Genomic DNA, 18177 nt, shown 5'->3' with positions numbered 1-18177 from the left:
CCCCAACTCATGTCCCCCCTGCACCCCCACCCCCCAGCACTGTGGGGCACCCCTCCACCAGGCCCCCAACTCATGTCCCCTTGCACCCCCACCCCCAGCACTGTGGGGCACCCTCCACCAGGCCCCCAACTCATGTCCCCCTGCCCCCCACCCCCCAGCACTGTGGGGCAACTGCCAGCAGGCCCCCACTCATGTCCAACTCATGTCCCCCAGCACCCCCATCCCCCAGCACTGTGGGGCACCCCTCCACCAGGCCCCCACACATGTCCCCCTGCACCCCCACCTCCCAGCAGTGCAGGGCACCATCCACCAGGCCCCCAACTCATGTCCCCCTGCACCCCACCACCCAGCACTGTGGGGCACCCTCCACCAGGCCCCCAACTCATGTCCCCCTGCACCCCCACCCCCCAGCACTGTGGGGCACCCTCCACCAGGCCCCCAACTCATGTCCCCCTGCACCCCCACCCCCCAGCACTGTGGGGCACCCTCCACCAGGCCCCCAACTCATGTCCCTCTGCCCCCAACCCCCCAGCACTGTGGGGCACCTGCCAGCAGGCCCCACTCATGTCCAACTCATGTCCCCCTGCACCCCCACCCCCCAGCACTGTAGGGCACCTGCCAGCAGGGCCCCACTCATGTCCAACTCATGTCCCCCTGCACCCCCACCCCCCAGCACTGTGGGGCACCTGCCAGCAGGCCCCCACTCATGTCCAACTCATGTCCCCCTGCACCCCCACCCCTCAGCACTGTGGGGCAACCTGCCAGCAGGTCCCCACTCATGTCCAACTCATGTCCCCCTGCACCCCCACCCCCCAGCACTGTGGGGCACCCTCCACCAGGCCCCCAACTCATGTCCCCCTGCACCACCACTCCCCAGCACTGTGGGGCACCCTCCACCAGGCCCCAACTCATGTCCACCTGCACCCCCACCCGCCTGCACTGTGGGGCACCTGCCAGCAGGCCCCCAACTCATGTCCCCCTGCACCCCCACCCCCCAGCACTGTGGGGCACCCTCCACCAGGCCCCCACTCATGTCCAACTCATGTCCCCATGCACCCCCACCCCCCAGCACTGTGGGGCACCCTCCACCAGGCCCCCAACTCATGTCCCCCTGCACCCCAACCCCCCAGCACTGTGGGGCACCCTCCACCAGGCCCCCAACTCATGTCCCCCTGCGCCCCCACCCCCCAGCACTGTGGGGCACCCTCCACCAGGCCCCCAACTCATGTCCCCCTGCACCCCCAGCACTGTGGGGCACCCTCCACCATGCCCCCAACTCATGTCCCCCTGCCCCCCACCCCCCAGCACTGTGGGGCACCTGCCAGCAGGCCCCCACTCATGTCCAACTCATGTCCCCCTGCACCCCCACCCCCAGCACTGTGGGGCACCTGCCAGCAGGCCCCCACTCATGTCCAACTCATGTCCCCCTGCACCCCCACTCCCCAGCACTGTGGGGCACCTGCCAGCAGCCCCCCACTCAGGTCCAACTCATGTCCCCCTGCACCCCCACCCCCCAGCACTGTGGGGCACCTGCCAGCAGGCCCCCCACTCATGTCCAACTCATGTCCCCCTGCACCCCCCACCCCCCAGCACTGTGGGGCACCTGCCAGCAAACCCCCACTCATGTCCAACTCATGTCCCCCTGCACCCCCACCCCCCAGCACTGTGGGGCACACTCCAGCTGGCCCCCAACTCATGTCCCCCTGCACTCCCACCCCCTAGCACTGTGGGGCACCCTCCACCAGACCCCCAACTCATGTCCCCCTGCACCCCCACCCCCTGCACTGTGGGGCACCTGCCAGCAGGCCCCCAACTCATGTCCCCCTGCACCCCCACCCCCCAGCACTGTGGGGCTCCCTCCACCAGGCCCCCCACTCATGTCCAACTCATGTCCCCCTGTACCCCCACCCCCCAGCACTGTGGGGCACCTGCCAGCAGGCCCCCACTCATGTCCAACTCATGTCCCCCTGTACCCCCACCCCCCAGCACTGTGGGGCACCTGCCAGCAGGTCCCCACACATGTCCAACTCATGTCCCCCTGCACCCCCACCCCCCAGCACTGTGGGGCACCCTCCACCAGGCCCCCAACTCATGTCCCCCTGCACCCCCACCCCCCAGCACTGTGGGGGCACCCTCCACCCAGGCCCCCAACTCATGTACCCCTGCACCCCCCACCACCCAGCACTGTGGGGCACCTGCCAGCAGGCCCCCACTCATGTCCAACTCATGTCCCTCTGCACCCCCACCCCCCAGCACTGTGGGGCACCCTCCACCAGGCTCCCAACTCATGTCCCCCTGCACCTCCACCCCCCTGCACTGTGGGGCACCTGCCAGCAGGCCCCTAACTCATGTCCCCCTGCACCCCCACCCCCCAGCACTGTGGGGCACCCTCCACCAGGCCCCCACTCATGTCCAACTCATGTCCCCCTGCACCCCAACCCCCCAGAACTGTGGGGCACCCTCCACCAGGCCCCCAACTCATGTCCCCCTGCACCCCCACCCCCCAGCACTGTGGGCACCCTCCACCAGGCCCCCAACTCATGTCCCCCTGCGCCCCCACCCCCCAGCACTGTGGGGCACCTGCCACCAAGCCCCCAACTCATGTCCCCCTGCACTCCCACCCCCCAGCACTGTGGGGCACCCTCCACCCAGGCCCCCAACTCATGTCCCCGTGCACCCCCCACCCCCCAGCACTGTGGGGCACCCTCCACCAGGCCCCCAACTCATGTCCCCCTGCCCCCCCACCCCCCAGCACTGTGGGGCACCTGCCAGCAGGCCCCCACTCATGTCTAACTCATGTCCCCCTGCACCCCCACCCCCAGCACTGTGGGGCACCTGCCAGCAGGCCCCCACTCATGTCCAACTCATGTCCCCCTGCACCCCCACCCCCCAGCACTGTGGGGCACCTGCCAGCAGCCCCCCACTCATGTCCAACTCATGTCCCCCTGCACCCCCACCCCCCAGCACTGTGGGGCACCTGCCAGCAGGCCCCCACTCATGTCCAACTCATGTCCCCCTGCACCCCCACCCCCCAGCACTGTGGGGCACCTGCCAGCAGACCCCCACCTCATGTCCAACTCATGTCCCCCTGCACCCCCACCCCCCAGCACTGTGGGGCACCCTCCACCAGGCCCCCAACTCATGTCCCCCTGCCCAGCACTGTGGGGCACCTGCCAGCAGGCCCCCACTCATGTCCAACTCATGTCCCCCTGCACCCCCCACCCCCCAGCACTGTGGGGCACCTGCCAGCAGGCCCCCACTCATGTCCAACTCATGTCCCCCTGCACCCCCACCCCCCAGCACTGTGGGGCACCTGCCAGCAGCCCCCCACTCATGTCCAACTCATGTCCCCCTACACCCCCACCCCCCAGCACTGTGGGGCACCTGCCAGCAGGCCCCCACTCATGTCCAACTCATGTCCCTCTGCACCCCCCACCCCCCAGCACTGTGGGGCACCCTCCACCAGGCTCCCAACTCATGTCCCCCTGCACCTCCACCCCCCTGCACTGTGGGGCACCTGCCAGCAGGCCCCTAACTCATGTCCCCCTGCACCCCCACCCCCCCAGCACTGTGGGGCACCCTCCACCAGGCCCCCACTCATGTCCAACTCATGTCCCCCTGCACCCCAACCCCCCAGAACTGTGGGGCACCCTCCACCAGGCCCCCAACTCATGTCCCCCTGCACCCCCACCCCCCAGCACTGTGGGGCACCCTCCACCAGGCCCCCAACTCATGTACCCCTGCACCCCCACCACCCAGCACTGTGGGCACCTGCCAGCAGGCCCCCACTCATGTCCAACTCATGTCCCTCTGCACCCCCACCCCCCAGCACTGTGGGGCACCCTCCACCAGGCTTCCAACTCATGTCCCCCTGCACCTCCACCCCCCTGCACTGTGGGGCACCTGCCAGCAGGCCCCTAACTCATGTCCCCCTGCACCCCCACCCCCCAGCACTGTGGGGCAACCCTCCACCAGGCCCCCCACTCATGTCCAACTCATGTCCCCCTGCACCCCAACCCCCCAGAACTGTGGGGCACCCTCCACCAGGCCCCCAACTCATGTCCCCCTGCACCCCCACCCCCCAGCACTGTGGGCACCCTCCACCAGGCCCCCAACTCATGTCCCCCTGCGCCCCCACCCCCCCCAGCACTGTGGGGCACCTGCCACCAAGCCCCCAACTCATGTCCCCCTGCACCCCCACCCCCCAGCACTGTGGGGCACCCTCCACCAGGCCCCCAACTCATGTCCCCCTGCACCCCCACCCCCCAGCACTGTGGGGCACCCCTCCACCAGGCCCCCAACTCATGTCCCCCTGCCCCCCCACCCCCCAGCACTGTGGGGCACCTGCCAGCAGGCCCCACTCATGTCCAACTCATGTCCCCCTGCACCCCCACCCCCCAGCACTGTGGGGCACCTGCCAGCAGGCCCCCACTCATGTCCAACTCATGTCCCCCTGCACCCCCACCCCCCAGCACTGTGGGGCACCTGCAGCAGGCCCCCACTCATGTCCAACTCATGTCCCCCTGCACCCCCACCCCCCAGCACGGTGGGGCACCTGCCAGCAGGCCCCCACTCATGTCCAACTCATGTCCCCCTGCACCCCCACCCCCCAGCACTGTGGGGCACCTGCCAGCAGACCCCCACTCATGTCCAACTCATGTCCCCCTGCACCCCCACCCCCCAGCACTGTGGGGCACCCTCCACCAGGCCCCCAACTCATGTCCCCCTGCCCCCCACCCCCCAGCACTGTGGGGCACCTGCCAGCAGGCCCCCACTCATGTCCAACTCATGTCCCCCTGCACCCCCACCCCCCAGCACTGTGGGGCACCTGCCAGCAGGCCCCCACTCATGTCCAACTCATGTCCCCCTGCACCCCCACCCCCCAGCACTGTGGGGCACCTGCCAGCAGCCCCCCACTCATGTCCAACTCATGTCCCCCTGCACCCCCACCCCCCAGCACTGTGGGGCACCTGCCAGCAGGCCCCCACCTCATGTCCAACTCATGTCCCTCTGCACCCCCACCCCCCAGCACTGTGGGGCACCCTCCACCAGGCCCCCAACTCATGTCCCCCTGCACCTCCACCCCCCTGCACTGTGGGGCACCTGCCAGCAGGCCCCCAACTCATGTCCCCCTGCACCCCCATCCCCCAGCACTGTGGGGCACCCTCCACCAGGCCCCCACTCATGTCCAACTCATGTCCCCCTGCACCCCCACCCCCCAGCACTGTGGGGCACCCTCCACCAGGCCCCCAACTCATGTCCCCCTGCACCCCCACCCCCAGCTCTGTGGGGCACCCTCCACCAGGCCCCCAACTCATGTCCCCCTGCGCCCCCCCCCAGCACTGTGGGGCACCCTCCACCAGGCCCCCAACTCATGTCCCCCTGCACCCCCACCCCCCAGCACTGTGGGCACCCTCCACCAGGCCCCCAACTCATGTCCCCCTGCACCCCCACCCCCCAGCACTGTGGGGCACCCTCCACCAGGCCCCCAACTCATGTCCCCCTGCCCCCCCCCACCCCCAGCACTGTGGGGCACCTGCCAGCAGGCTCCCACTCATGTCCAACTCATGTCCCCCTGCACCCCCACCCCCCAGCACTGTGGGCACCTGCCAGCAGGCCCCCACTCATGTCCAACTCATGTCACCCTGCACCCCCACCCCCAGCACTGTGGGGCACCTGCCAGCAGCCCCCCACTCATGTCCAACTCATGTCCCCCTGCACCCCCACCCCCCAGCACTGTGGGGCACCTGCCAGCAGGCCCCCACTCATGTCCCCCTGCACCCCCAACCCCCAGCACTGTGGGGCACCTGCCAGCAGACCCCCACTCATGTCCAACTCATGTCCCCCTGCACCCCCACCCCCCAGCACTGTGGGGCACCCTCCACCAGGCCCCCAACTCATGTCCCCCTGCACCCCCACCCCCTAACACTGTGGGGCACCCTCCACCAGACCCCCAACTCATGTCCCCCTGCACCCCCACCCCCCTGCACTGTGGGCCACCTGCCAGCAGGCCCCCAACTCATGTCCCCCTGCACCCCCACCCCCCAGCACTGTGGGGCACCCTCCACCAGGCCCCCACTCATGTCCAACTCATGTCCCCCTGCACCCCCACCCCCCAGCACTGTGGGGCACCTGCCAGCAGGCCCCCACTCATGTCCAACTCATGTCCCCCTGTATCCCCACCCCCCAGCACTGTGGGGCACCTGCCAGCAGGCCCCCACTCATGTCCAACTCATGTCCCTCTGCACCCCCACCCCCAGCACTGTGGGGCACCCTCCACCAGGCCCCACTCATGTCCAACTCATGTCCCCCTGCACCCCCACCCCCCAGCACTGTGGGACACCCTCCACCAGGCCCCGAACTCATGTCCCCCTGCACCCCCACCCCCCAGCACTGTGGGGCACCCTCCACCAGGCCCCCAACTCATGTCCCCCTGCACCCCCACCCCCAGCACTGTGGGGCACCTGCCAGCAGGCCCCCACTCATGTCCAACTCATGTCCCTCTGCACCCCCACCCCCCAGCACTGTGGGGCACCCTCCACCAGGCCCCACTCATGTCCAACTCATGTCCCCCTGCACCCCCACCCCCCAGCACTGTGGGCACCTGCCAGCAGGCCCCCACTCATGTCCAACTCATGTCCCCCTGCACCCCCACCCCCCAGCACTGTGGGGCACCTGCCAGCAGGCCCCCCACTCATGTCCAACTCATGTCCCCCTGCACCCCCACCCCCCAGCACTGTGGGGCACCTGCCAGCAGGCCCCCACTCATGTCCAACTCATGTCCCCCTGCACCCCCACCCCCCAGCACGGTGGGGCACCTGCCAGCAGGTCCCCACTCATGTCCAACTCATGTCCCCCTGCACCCCACCCCCCAGCACTGTGGGGCACCTGCCAGCAGGCCCCACTCATGTCCAACTCATGTCCCCTGAACCCCCACCCCCCAGCACTGTGGGGCACCTGCCAGCAGGCCCCCACTCATGTCCAACTCATGCCCCCTGCACCCCCACCCCCCAGCACTGTGTGGCACCCTCCACCAGGCCCCCAACTCATGTCCCCCTGCACCCCCACCCCCCTGCACTGTGGGGCACCTGCCAGAAGGCCCCCAACTCATGTCCCCCTGCACCCCCACCCCCCAGCACTGTGGGGCACCCTCCACCAGGCCCCCACTCATGTCCAACCCATGTCCCCCTGCACCCCCACCCCCCAGCACTGTGGGGCACCCTCCACCAGGCCCCCAACTCATGTCCCCCTGCACCCCCACCCCCCAGCATTGTGGGGCACCCTCCACCAGGCCCCCAACTCATGTCCCCCTGCGCCCCCATCCCCCAGCACTGTGGGGCACCTTCCACCAGGCCCCCAACTCATGTCCCCCTGCACCCCCACCCCCAGCACTGTGGGGCACCCTCCACCAGGCCCCCAACTCATGTCCCCTTGCACCCCCACCCCCCAGCACTGTGGGGCACCCTCCACCAGGCCCCCCAACTCATGTCCCCCTGCCCCCCCCACCCCCCAGCACTGTGGGGCACCTGCCAGCAGGCCCCCACTCATGTCCAACTCATGTCCCCCAGCACCCCCATCCCCCAGCACTGTGGGGCACCCCTCCACCAGGCCCCCACACATGTCCCCCTGCACCCCCACCTCCCAGCAGTGCAGGGCACCATCCACCAGGCCCCCAACTCATGTCCCCCTGCACCCCCACCACCCAGCACTGTGGGGCACCCTCCACCAGGCCCCCAACTCATGTCCCCCTGCACCCCCACCCCCCAGCACTGTGGGGCACCCTCCACCAGGCCCCCAACTCATGTCCCCCTGCACCCCCACCCCCCAGCACTGTGGGGCACCTCCACCAGGCCCCCAACTCATGTCCCTCTGCCCCCCAACCCCCTAGCACTGTGGGGCACCTACCAGCAGGCCCCCACTCATGTCCAACTCATGTCCCCCTGCACCCCCACCCCCCAGCACTGTGGGGCACCTGCCAGCAGGCCCCCACTCATGTCCAACTCATGTCCCCCTGCACCCCCACCCCCAGCACTGTGGGGCACCTGCCAGCAGGCCCCCACTCATGTCCAACTCATGTCCCCCTGCACCCCCACCCCTCAGCACTGTGGGGCACCTGCCAGCAGGCCCCCAGTCATGTCCTACTCATGTCCCCCTGCACCCCCACCCCCCAGCGCTGTGGGGCACCCTCCACCAGGCCCCCAACTCATGTCCCCCTAAACCACCACTCCCCAGCACTGTGGGGCACCCTCCACCAGGCCCCCAACTCATGTCCCCCTGCACCCCCACCCCCCTGCACTGTGGGGCACCTGCCAGCAGGCCCCCAACTCATGTCCCCCTGCACCCCCACCCCCCAGCACTGTGGGGCACCCTCCACCAGGCCCCCACTCATGTCCAACTCATGTCCCCATGCACCCCCACCCCCCAGCACTGTGGGGCACCCTCCACCAGGCCCCCAACTCATGTCCCCCTGCACCCCCACCCCCCAGCACTGTGGGGCACCCTCCACCAGGCCCCCAACTCATGTCCCCCTGCACCCCCACCCCCCAGCACTGTGGGGCACCCTCCACCAGGCCCCCAACTCATGTCCCCCTGCCCCCCACCCCCCAGCACTGTGGGGCACCTGCCAGCAGGCCCCCACTCATGTCCAACTCATGTCCCCCTGCACCCCCACCCCCCAGCACTGTGGGGCACCTGCCAGCAGGCCCCCACTCATGTCCAACTCATGTCCCCCTGCACCCCCACCCCCCAGCACTGTGGTGCACCTGCCAGCAGCCCCCCACTCATGTCCAACTCATGTCCTCCTGCACCCCCCACCCCCCAGCACTGTGGGGCACCTGCCAGCAGGCCCCCACTCATGTCCAACTCATGTCCCCCTGCACCCCCACCCCCCAGCACTGTGGGGCACCTGCCAGCAGACCCCCACTCATGTCCAACTCATGTCCCCCTGCACCCCCACCGCCCAGCACTGTGGGGCACCCTCCAGCTGGCCCCCAACTCATGTCCCCCTGCACTCCCACCCCCTAGCACTGTGGGGCACCCTCCACCAGACCCCCAACTCATGTCCCCCTGCACCCCCACCCCCCTGCACTGTGGGGCACCTGCCAGCAGGCCCCCAACTCATGTCCCCCTGCACCCCCACCCCCCAGCACTGTGGGGCTCCCTCCACCAGGCCCCCACTCATATCCAACTCATGTCCCCCTGTACCCCCACCCCCCAGCACTGTGGGCCACCTGCCAGCAGGCCCCCACTCATGTCCAACTCATGTCCCCCTGTGCCCCCACCCCCCAGCACTGTGGGGCACCTGCCAGCAGGCCCCCACTCATGTCCAACTCATGTCCCCCTGCACCTCCACCCCCCAGCACTGTGGGGCACCCTCCACCAGGCCCCCAACTCATGTCCCCCTGCACCCCCACCCCCCAGCACTGTGGGGCACCCTCCACCATGCCCCCAACTCATGTCCCCCTGCACCCCCACCCCCCAGCACTGTGGGGCACCTGCCAGCAGGCCCCCACTCATGTCCAACTCATTTCCCTCTGCACCCCCACCCCCCAGCACTGTGGGGCACCCTCCACCAGGCCCCAACTCATGTCCCCCTGCACCTCCACCCCCCTGCACTGTGGGGCACCTGCCAGCAGGCCCCTAACTCATGTCCCCCTGCACCCCCACCCCCCAGCACTGTGGGGCACCCTCCACCAGGCCCCCACTCATGTCCAACTCATGTCCCCCTGCACCCCAACCCCCCAGAACTGTGGGGCACCCTCCACCAGGCCCCCAACTCATGTCCCCCTGCACCCCCACCCCCCAGCACTGTGGGCACCCTCCACCAGGCCCCCAACTCATGTCCCCCTGCGCCCCCACCCCCCAGCACTGTGGGGCACCTGCCACCAAGTCCCCAACTCATGTCCCCCTGCACCCCCACCCCCCAGCACTGTGGGGCACCCTCCACCAGGCCCCCAACTCATGTCCCCCTGCACCCCCACCCCCCAGCACTGTGGGGCACCCTCCACCAGGCCCCCAACTCATGTCCCCCTGCCCCCCCACCCCCCAGCACTGTGGGGCACCTGCCAGCAGGCCCCCACTCATGTCCAACTCATGTCCCCCTGCACCCCCACCCCCCAGCACTGTGGGGCACCTGCCAGCAGGCCCCCACTCATGTCCAACTCATGTCCCCCTGCACCCCCACCCCCCAGCACTGTGGGGCACCTGCCAGCAGCCCCCCACTCATGTCCAACTCATGTCCCCCTGCACCCCCACCCCCCAGCACTGTGGGGCACCTGCCAGCAGGCCCCCACTCATGTCCAACTCATGTCCCCCTGCACCCCCACCCCCCAGCACTGTGGGGCACCTGCCAGCAGACCCCCACTCATGTCCAACTCATGTCCCCCTGCACCCCCACCCCCCAGCACTCTGGGGCACCCTCCACAGGCCCCCAACTCATGTCCCCCTGCCCCCCACCCCCCAGCACTGTGGGGCACCTGCCAGCAGGCCCCCACTCATGTCCAACTCATGTCCCCCTGCACCCCCACCCCCCAGCACTGTGGGGCACCTGCCAGCAGGCCCCCACTCATGTCCAACTCATGTCCCCCTGCACCCCCACCCCCCAGCACTGTGGGGCACCTGCCAGCAGCCCCCCACTCATGTACAACTCATGTCCCCCTGCACCCCCACCCCCCAGCACTGTGGGGCACCTGCCAGCAGGCCCCCACTCATGTCCAACTCATGTCCCCCTGCACCCCCACCCCCAAGCACTGTGGGGCACCTGCCAGCAGACCCCCACTCATGTCCAACTCATGTCCCCCTGCACCCCCACCCCCCAGCACTGTGGGGCACCCTCCACCAGGCCCCCAACTCATGTCCCCCTGCACCCCCACCCCCCAGCACTGTGGGGCACCCTCTACCAGACCCCCAACTCATGTCCCCCTGCACCCCCACCCCCCTGCACTGTGGGGCACCTGCCAGCAGGCCCCCAACTCATGTCCCCCTGCACCCCCACCCCCCAGCACTGTGGGGCACCTGCCAGCAGGCCCCCACTCATGTCCAACTCATGTCCCCCTGCACCCCCACCCCCAAGTACTGTGGGGCACCTGCCAGCAGACCCCCACTCATGTCCAACTCATGTCCCCCTGCACCCCCACCCCCCAGCACTGTGGGGCACCCTCCACAGGCCCCCAACTCATGTCCCCCTGCCCCCCACCCCCCAGCACTGTGGGGCACCTGCCAGCAGGCCCCCACTCATGTCCAACTCATGTCCCCCTGCACCCCCACCCCCCAGCACTGTGGGGCACCTGCCAGCAGGCCCCCACTCATGTCCAACTCATGTCCCCCTGCACCCCCACCCCCCAGCACTGTGGGGCACCTGCCAGCAGCCCCCCACTCATGTACAACTCATGTCCCCCTGCACCCCCACCCCCCAGTACTGTGGGGCACCTGCCAGCAGGCCCCCACTCATGTCCAACTCATGTCCCCCTGCACCCCCACCCCCAAGCACTGTGGGGCACCTGCCAGCAGACCCCCACTCATGTCCAACTCATGTCCCCCTGCACCCCCACCCCCCAGCACTGTGGGGCACCCTCCACCAGGCCCCCAACTCATGTCCCCCTGCACCCCCACCCCCCAGCACTGTGGGGCACCCTCCACCAGACCCCCAACTCATGTCCCCCTGCACCCCCACCCCCCTGCACTGTGGGGCACCTGCCAGCAGGCCCCCAACTCATGTCCCCCTGCACCCCCACCCCCCAGCACTGTGGGGCACCCTCCACCAGGCCCCCACTCATGTCCAACTCATGTCCCCCTGCACCCCCACCCCCCAGCACTGTGGGGCACCTGCCAGCAGGCCCCCACTCATGTCCAACTCATGTCCCCCTGTACCCCCACCCCCCAGCACTGTGGGGCACCTGCCAGCAGGCCCCCACTCATGTCCAACTCATGTCCCCCTGCACCCCCACCCCCCAGCACTGTGGGGCACCCTCCACCAGGCCCCCAACTCATGTCCCCCTGCACCCCCACCCCCCAGCACTGTGGGGCACCTGCCAGCAGGCCCCCACTCATGTCCAACTCATGTCCCTCTGCACCCCCACCCCCCAGCACTGTGGGGCACCCTCCACCAGGCCCCACTCATATCCAACTCATGTCCCCCTGCACACCCACCCCCCAGCACTGTGGGGCACCTGCCAGCAGGCCCCCACTCATGTCCAACTAATGTCCCCCTGCACCCCCACCCCCCAGCACTGTGGGGCACCTGCCAGCAGGCCCCCACTCATGTCCAACTCATGTCCCCCTGCACCCCCACCCCCCAGCACTGTGGGCCACCTGCCAGCAGGCCCCCACTCATGTCCAACTCATGACCCCCTGCACCCCCACCCCCCAGCACTGTGGGGCACCTGCCAGCAGGCCCCCACTCATGTCCAACTCATGTCCCCCTGCACCCCTACCCCCCAGCACTGTGGGGCACCTGCCAGCAGGCCCCCACTCATGTCCAACTCATGTCCCCCTGAACCCCCACCCCCCAGCACTGTGGGGCACCTGCCAGCAGGCCCCCACTCATGTCCAACTCATGTCCCCCTGCACCCCCACCCCCCAGCACTGTGGGGCACCCTCCACCAGGCCCCCAACTCATGTCCCCCTGCACCCCCACCCCCCTGCACTGTGGGGCACCTGCCAGCAGGCCCCCAACTCATGTCCCCCTGAACCCCCAGTCCCCAGCACTGTGTGGCACCCTCCACCCGGCCCCCACTCATGTCCAACCCATGTCCCCCTGCACCCCCACTTCCCAGCACTGTGGGGCACCCTCCACCAGGCCCCCAACTCATGTCCCCCTGCACCCTCACCCCCCAGCACTGTGGGGCACCCTCCACCAGGCCCCCAACTCATGTCCCCCTGCGCCCCCACCCCCCAGCACTGTGGGGCACCTTCCACCAGGCCCCCAACTCATGTCCCCCTGCACCCCCACCCCCCAGCACTGTGGGGCACCCTCCACCAGGCCCCCAACTCATGTCCCCCTGCACCCCCACCCCCCAGCACTGTGGGGCAGCCTCCACCAGGCCCCCAACTCATGTCCCCCTGCCCCCCCTCCCCCCAGCACTGTGGGGCACCTGCCAGCAGGCCCCCACTCATGTCCAACTCATGTCCCCCTGCACCCCTACCCCCCAGCACTGTGGGGCACCTGCCAGCAGGCCCCCACTCATGTCCAACTCATGTCCCCCTGCACCCCCACCCCCCAGCACTGTGGGGCACCTGCCAGCAGGCCCCCACTCATGTCCAACTCATGTCCCCCTGCACCCCCACCCCCCAGCACTGTGGGGCACCTGCCAGCAGGCCCCCACTCATGTCCAATTCATGTCCCCCTGCACCCCCACCCCCCAGCACTGTGGGGCACCTGCCAGCAGGCCCCCACTCACGTCCAACTCATGTCACCCTGCACCCCCACCCCCAGCACTGTGGGGCACCCTCCACCAGGCCCCCAACTCATGTCCCCCTGCACCCCCACCCCCCAGCACTGTGGGGCACCCTCCACCAGACCCCCAACTCATGTCCCCCTGCAGCCCCACCCCCCTGCACTGAGGGGCACCTGCCAGCAGGCCCCCAACTCATGTCCCCTGCACCCCCACCCCCCAGCACTGTGGGGCACCCTCCACTAGGCCCCCACTGATGTCCAACTCATGTCCCCCTGCACCCCCACCCCCCAGCACTGTGGGGCACCTGCCAGCAGGCCCCCACTCATGTCCAACTCATGTCCCCCTGTACCCCCACCCCCCAGCACTGTGGGGCACCTGCCAGCAGGCCCCCACTCATGTCCAACTCATGTCCCCCTGCACCCCCACCCCCCCAGCACTGTGGGGCACCCTCCACCAGGCCCCACTCATGTCGAACTCATGTCCCCCTGCACCCCCACCCCCCAGCACTGTGGGGCACCTGCCAGCAGGCCCCCACTCATGTCCAACTCATGTCCCCCTGCACCCCACCCCCCAGCACTGTGGGGCACCTGCCAGCAGGCCCCCACTCATGTCCAACTCATGTCCCCCTGCACCCCCACCCCAGCACTGTGGGGCACCTGCCAGCAGGCCCCCACTGATGTCCAACTCATGTCCCCCTGCACCCCCCAGCACTGTGGGGCACCTGCCAGCAGGCCCCCACTCATGTCCAACTCATGTCCCCCTGAACCCCCACCCCCCAGCACTGTGGGGCACCTGCCAGCAGGCCCCCACTCATGTCCAACTCATGTCCCCCTGCACCCCCACCCCCCAGCACTGTGGGGCACCCTCCACCAGGCCCCCAACTCATGTCCCCCTGCACCCCCACCCCCCTGCACTGTGGGGCACCTGCCAGCAGGCCCCCAACTCATGTCCCCCTGCACCCCACCCCCCAGCACTGTTTGGCACCCTCCACCAGGCCCCCACTCATGTCCAACCCATGTCCCCCTGCACCCCCACCCCCCAGCACTGTGGGGCACCCTCCACCAGGCCTCCAACTCATGTCCCCCTGCACCCCCACCCCCCAGCACTGTGGGGCACCCTCCACCAGGCCCCCAACTCATGTCTCCCTGCGTCCCCACCGCCCAGCACTGTGGGGCACCTTCCACCAGGCCCCCAACTCATGTCCCCCTGCACCCCCACCCCCAGCACTGTGGGGCACCCTCCACCAGGCCCCCAACTCATGTCCCCCTGCACCCCCACCCCCCAGCACTGTGGGGCATTCTCCACCAGGCCCCCAACTCATGTCCCCCTGCCCCCCCACCCCCCAGCACTGTGGGGCACCTGCCAGCAGGCCCCCACTCATGTCCAACTCATGTCCCCATGCACCCCCACCCCCCAGCACTGTGGGGCACCTGCCAGCAGGCCCCTACTGATGTCCAACTCATGTCCCCCTGCACCCCCCAGCACTGTGGGGCACCTGCCAGCAGGCCCCCACTCATGTCCAACTCATGTCCCCCTGAACCCCCACCCCCCAGCACTGTGGGGCACCTGCCAGCAGGCCCCCACTCATGTCCAACTCATGTCCCCCTGCACCCCCACCCCCCAGCACTGTGGGGCACCCTCCACCAGGCCCCCAACTCATGTCCCCCTGCAACCCCACCCCCCTGCACTGTGGGGCACCTGCCAGCAGGCCCCCAACTCATGTCCCCCTGCACCCCAACCCCCAGCACTGTTTGGCACCCTCCACCAGGCCCCCACTCATGTCCAACCCATGTCCTCCTGCACCCCCACCCCCCAGCACTGTGGGGCACCCTCCACCAGGCCCCCAACTCATGTCCCCCTGCACCCCCACCCCCCAGCACTGTGGGGCACCTTCCACCAGGCCCCCAACTCATGTCTCCCTGCGTCCCCACCACCCAGCACTGTGGGGCACCTTCCACCAGGCCCCCAACTCATGTCCCCCTGCACCCCCACCCCCAGCACTGTGGGGCACCCTCCACCAGGCCCCCAACTCATGTCCCCCTGCACCCCCACCCCCCAGCACTGTGGGGCATTCTCCACCAGGCCCCCAACTCATGTCCCCCTGCCCCCCCACCCCCCAGCACTGTGGGGCACCTGCCAGCAGGCCCCCACTCATGTCCAACTCATGTCGCCCAGCACCCGCATCCCCCAGCACTGTGGGGCACCCTCCACCAGGCCCCCACACATATCCCCCTGCACCCCCACCTCCCAGCAGTGCAGGGCACCATCCACCAGGCCCCCAACTCATGTCCCCCTGCACCCCCACCACCCAGCACGGTGGGGCACCCTCCACCAGGCCCCCAACTCATGTCCCCCTGCACCCCCACCCCCAGCACTGTGGGGCACCCTCCACCGGCCCCCAACTCATGTCCCCCCTGCCCCCCACCCCCCAGCACTGTCGGGCACCTGCCAGCAGGCCCCCACTCATGTCCAACTCATGTCCCCCTGCACCCCCACCCCCCCAGCACTGTGGGGCACCTGCCAGCAGGCCCCACTCATGTCCAACTCATGTCCCCCTGCACCCCCACCCCCCAGCACTGTGGGGCACCTGCCAGCAGGCCCCCACTCATGTCCAACTCATGTCCCCCTGCACCCCCACCCCCCACCACTGTGGGGCACCCTCCACCAGGCCCCCACTCATGTCCAACTCATGTCCCCCTGCACCCCCACCCCCCAGCACTGTGGGGCACCCTCCACCAGGCCCCCAACTCATGTCCCCCTGCGCCCCCACCCCCCAGCACTGTGGGGCACCCTCCACCAGGCCCCCAACTCATGTCCCCCTGCACCCCCACCGCCCAGCACTGTGGGGCACCTTCCACCAGGCCCCCAACTCATGTCCCCCTGCACCCCCACCCCCAGCACTGTGGGGCACCCTCCACCAGGCCCCAACTCATGTCCCCCTGCACCCCCACCCCCCAGCACTGTGGGGCATTCTCCACCAGGCCCCCAACTCATGTCTCCCTGCCCCCCCACCCCCCAGCACTGTGGGGCACCTGCCAGCAGGCCCCCACTCATGTCCAACTCATGTCCCCCAGCACCCCCATCCCCCAGCACTGTGGGGCACCCTCCACCAGGCCCCCACACATATCCCCCTGCACCCCCACCTCCCAGCAGTGCAGGGCACCATCCACCAGGCCCCCAACTCATGTCCCCCTGCACCCCCACCACCCAGCACGGTGGGGCACCCTCCACCAGGCCCCCAACTCATGTCCCCCTGCACCCCCACCCCCAGCACTGTGGGGCACCCTCCACCAGGCCCCCAACTCATGTCCCCCCTGCCCCCCCCACCCCCCAGCACTGTCGGGCACCTGCCAGCAGGCCCCCACTCATGTCCAACTCATGTCCCCCTGCACCCCCACCCCCCAGCACTGTGGGGCACCTGCCAGCAGGCCCCACTCATGTCCAACTCATGTCCCCCTGCACCCCCACCCCCCAGCACTGTGGGGCACCTGCCAGCAGGCCCCCACTCATGTCCAACTCATGTCCCCCTGCACCCCCACCCCCCAGCACTGTGGGGCACCTGCCAGCAGGCCCCCACTCATGTCCAACTCATGTCCCCCTGCACCCCCACCCCCCAGCACTGTGGGGCACCCTCCACCAGGCCCCCAACTCATGTCCCCCTGCACCCCCACCCCCCAGCACTGTGGGGCATTCTCCACCAGACCCCCAACTCATGTCCCCCTGCCCCCCACCCCCCAGCACTGTGGGGCACCTGCCAGCAGGCCCCCACTCATGTCCAACTCATGTCCCCCTGCACCCCCACCCCCCAGCACTGTGGGGCACCTGCCAGCAGGCCCCCACTGATGTCCAACTCATGTCCCCCTGCACCCCCCAGCACTGTGGGGCACCTGCCAGCAGGCCCCCACTCATGTCCAACTCATGTCCCCCTGAACCCCCACCCCCCAGCACTGTGGGGCACCTGCCAGCAGGCCCCCACTCATGTCCAACTCATGTCCCCCTGCACCCCCACCCCCCAGCACTGTGGGGCACCCTCCACCAGGCCCCCAACTCATGTCCCCCTGCAACCCCACCCCCCTGCACTGTGGGGCACCTGCCAGCAGGCCCCCAACTCATGTCCCCCTGCACCCCACCCCCCAGCACTGTTTGGCACCCTCCACCAGGCCCCCACTCATGTCCAACCCATGTCCTCCTGCACCCCCACCCCCCAGCACTGTGGGGCACCCTCCACCAGGCCCCCAACTCATGTCCCCCTGCACCCCCACCCCCCAGCACTGTGGGGCACCTTCCACCAGGCCCCCAACTCATGTCTCCCTGCGTCCCCACCACCCAGCACTGTGGCGCACCTTCCACCAGGCCCCCAACTCATGTCCCCCTGCACCCCCACCCCCAGCACTGTGGGGCACCCTCCACCAGGCCCCCAACTCATGTCCCCCTGCACCCCCACCCCCCAGCACTGTGGGGCATTCTCCACCAGGCCCCCAACTCATGTCCCCCTGCCCCCCCACCCCCCAGCACTGTGGGGCACCTGCCAGCAGGCCCCCACTCATGTCCAACTCATGTCGCCCAGCACCCGCATCCCCCAGCACTGTGGGGCACCCTCCACCAGGCCCCCACACATATCCCCCTGCACCCCCACCTCCCAGCAGTGCAGGGCACCATCCACCAGGCCCCCAACTCATGTCCCCCTGCACCCCCACCACCCAGCACGGTGGGGCACCCTCCACCAGGCCCCCAACTCATGTCCCCCTGCACCCCCACCCCCAGCACTGTGGGGCACCCTCCA

This window comes from Ambystoma mexicanum, chromosome 11 (genome assembly GCF_040938575.1).
Source record: "Ambystoma mexicanum isolate Mex_15411 chromosome 11, UKY_AmexF1_1, whole genome shotgun sequence".
NCBI classification, from domain to species: Eukaryota; Metazoa; Chordata; class Amphibia; order Caudata; family Ambystomatidae; genus Ambystoma; species Ambystoma mexicanum.
Note: the sequence above shows the minus strand (reverse complement) of the source record.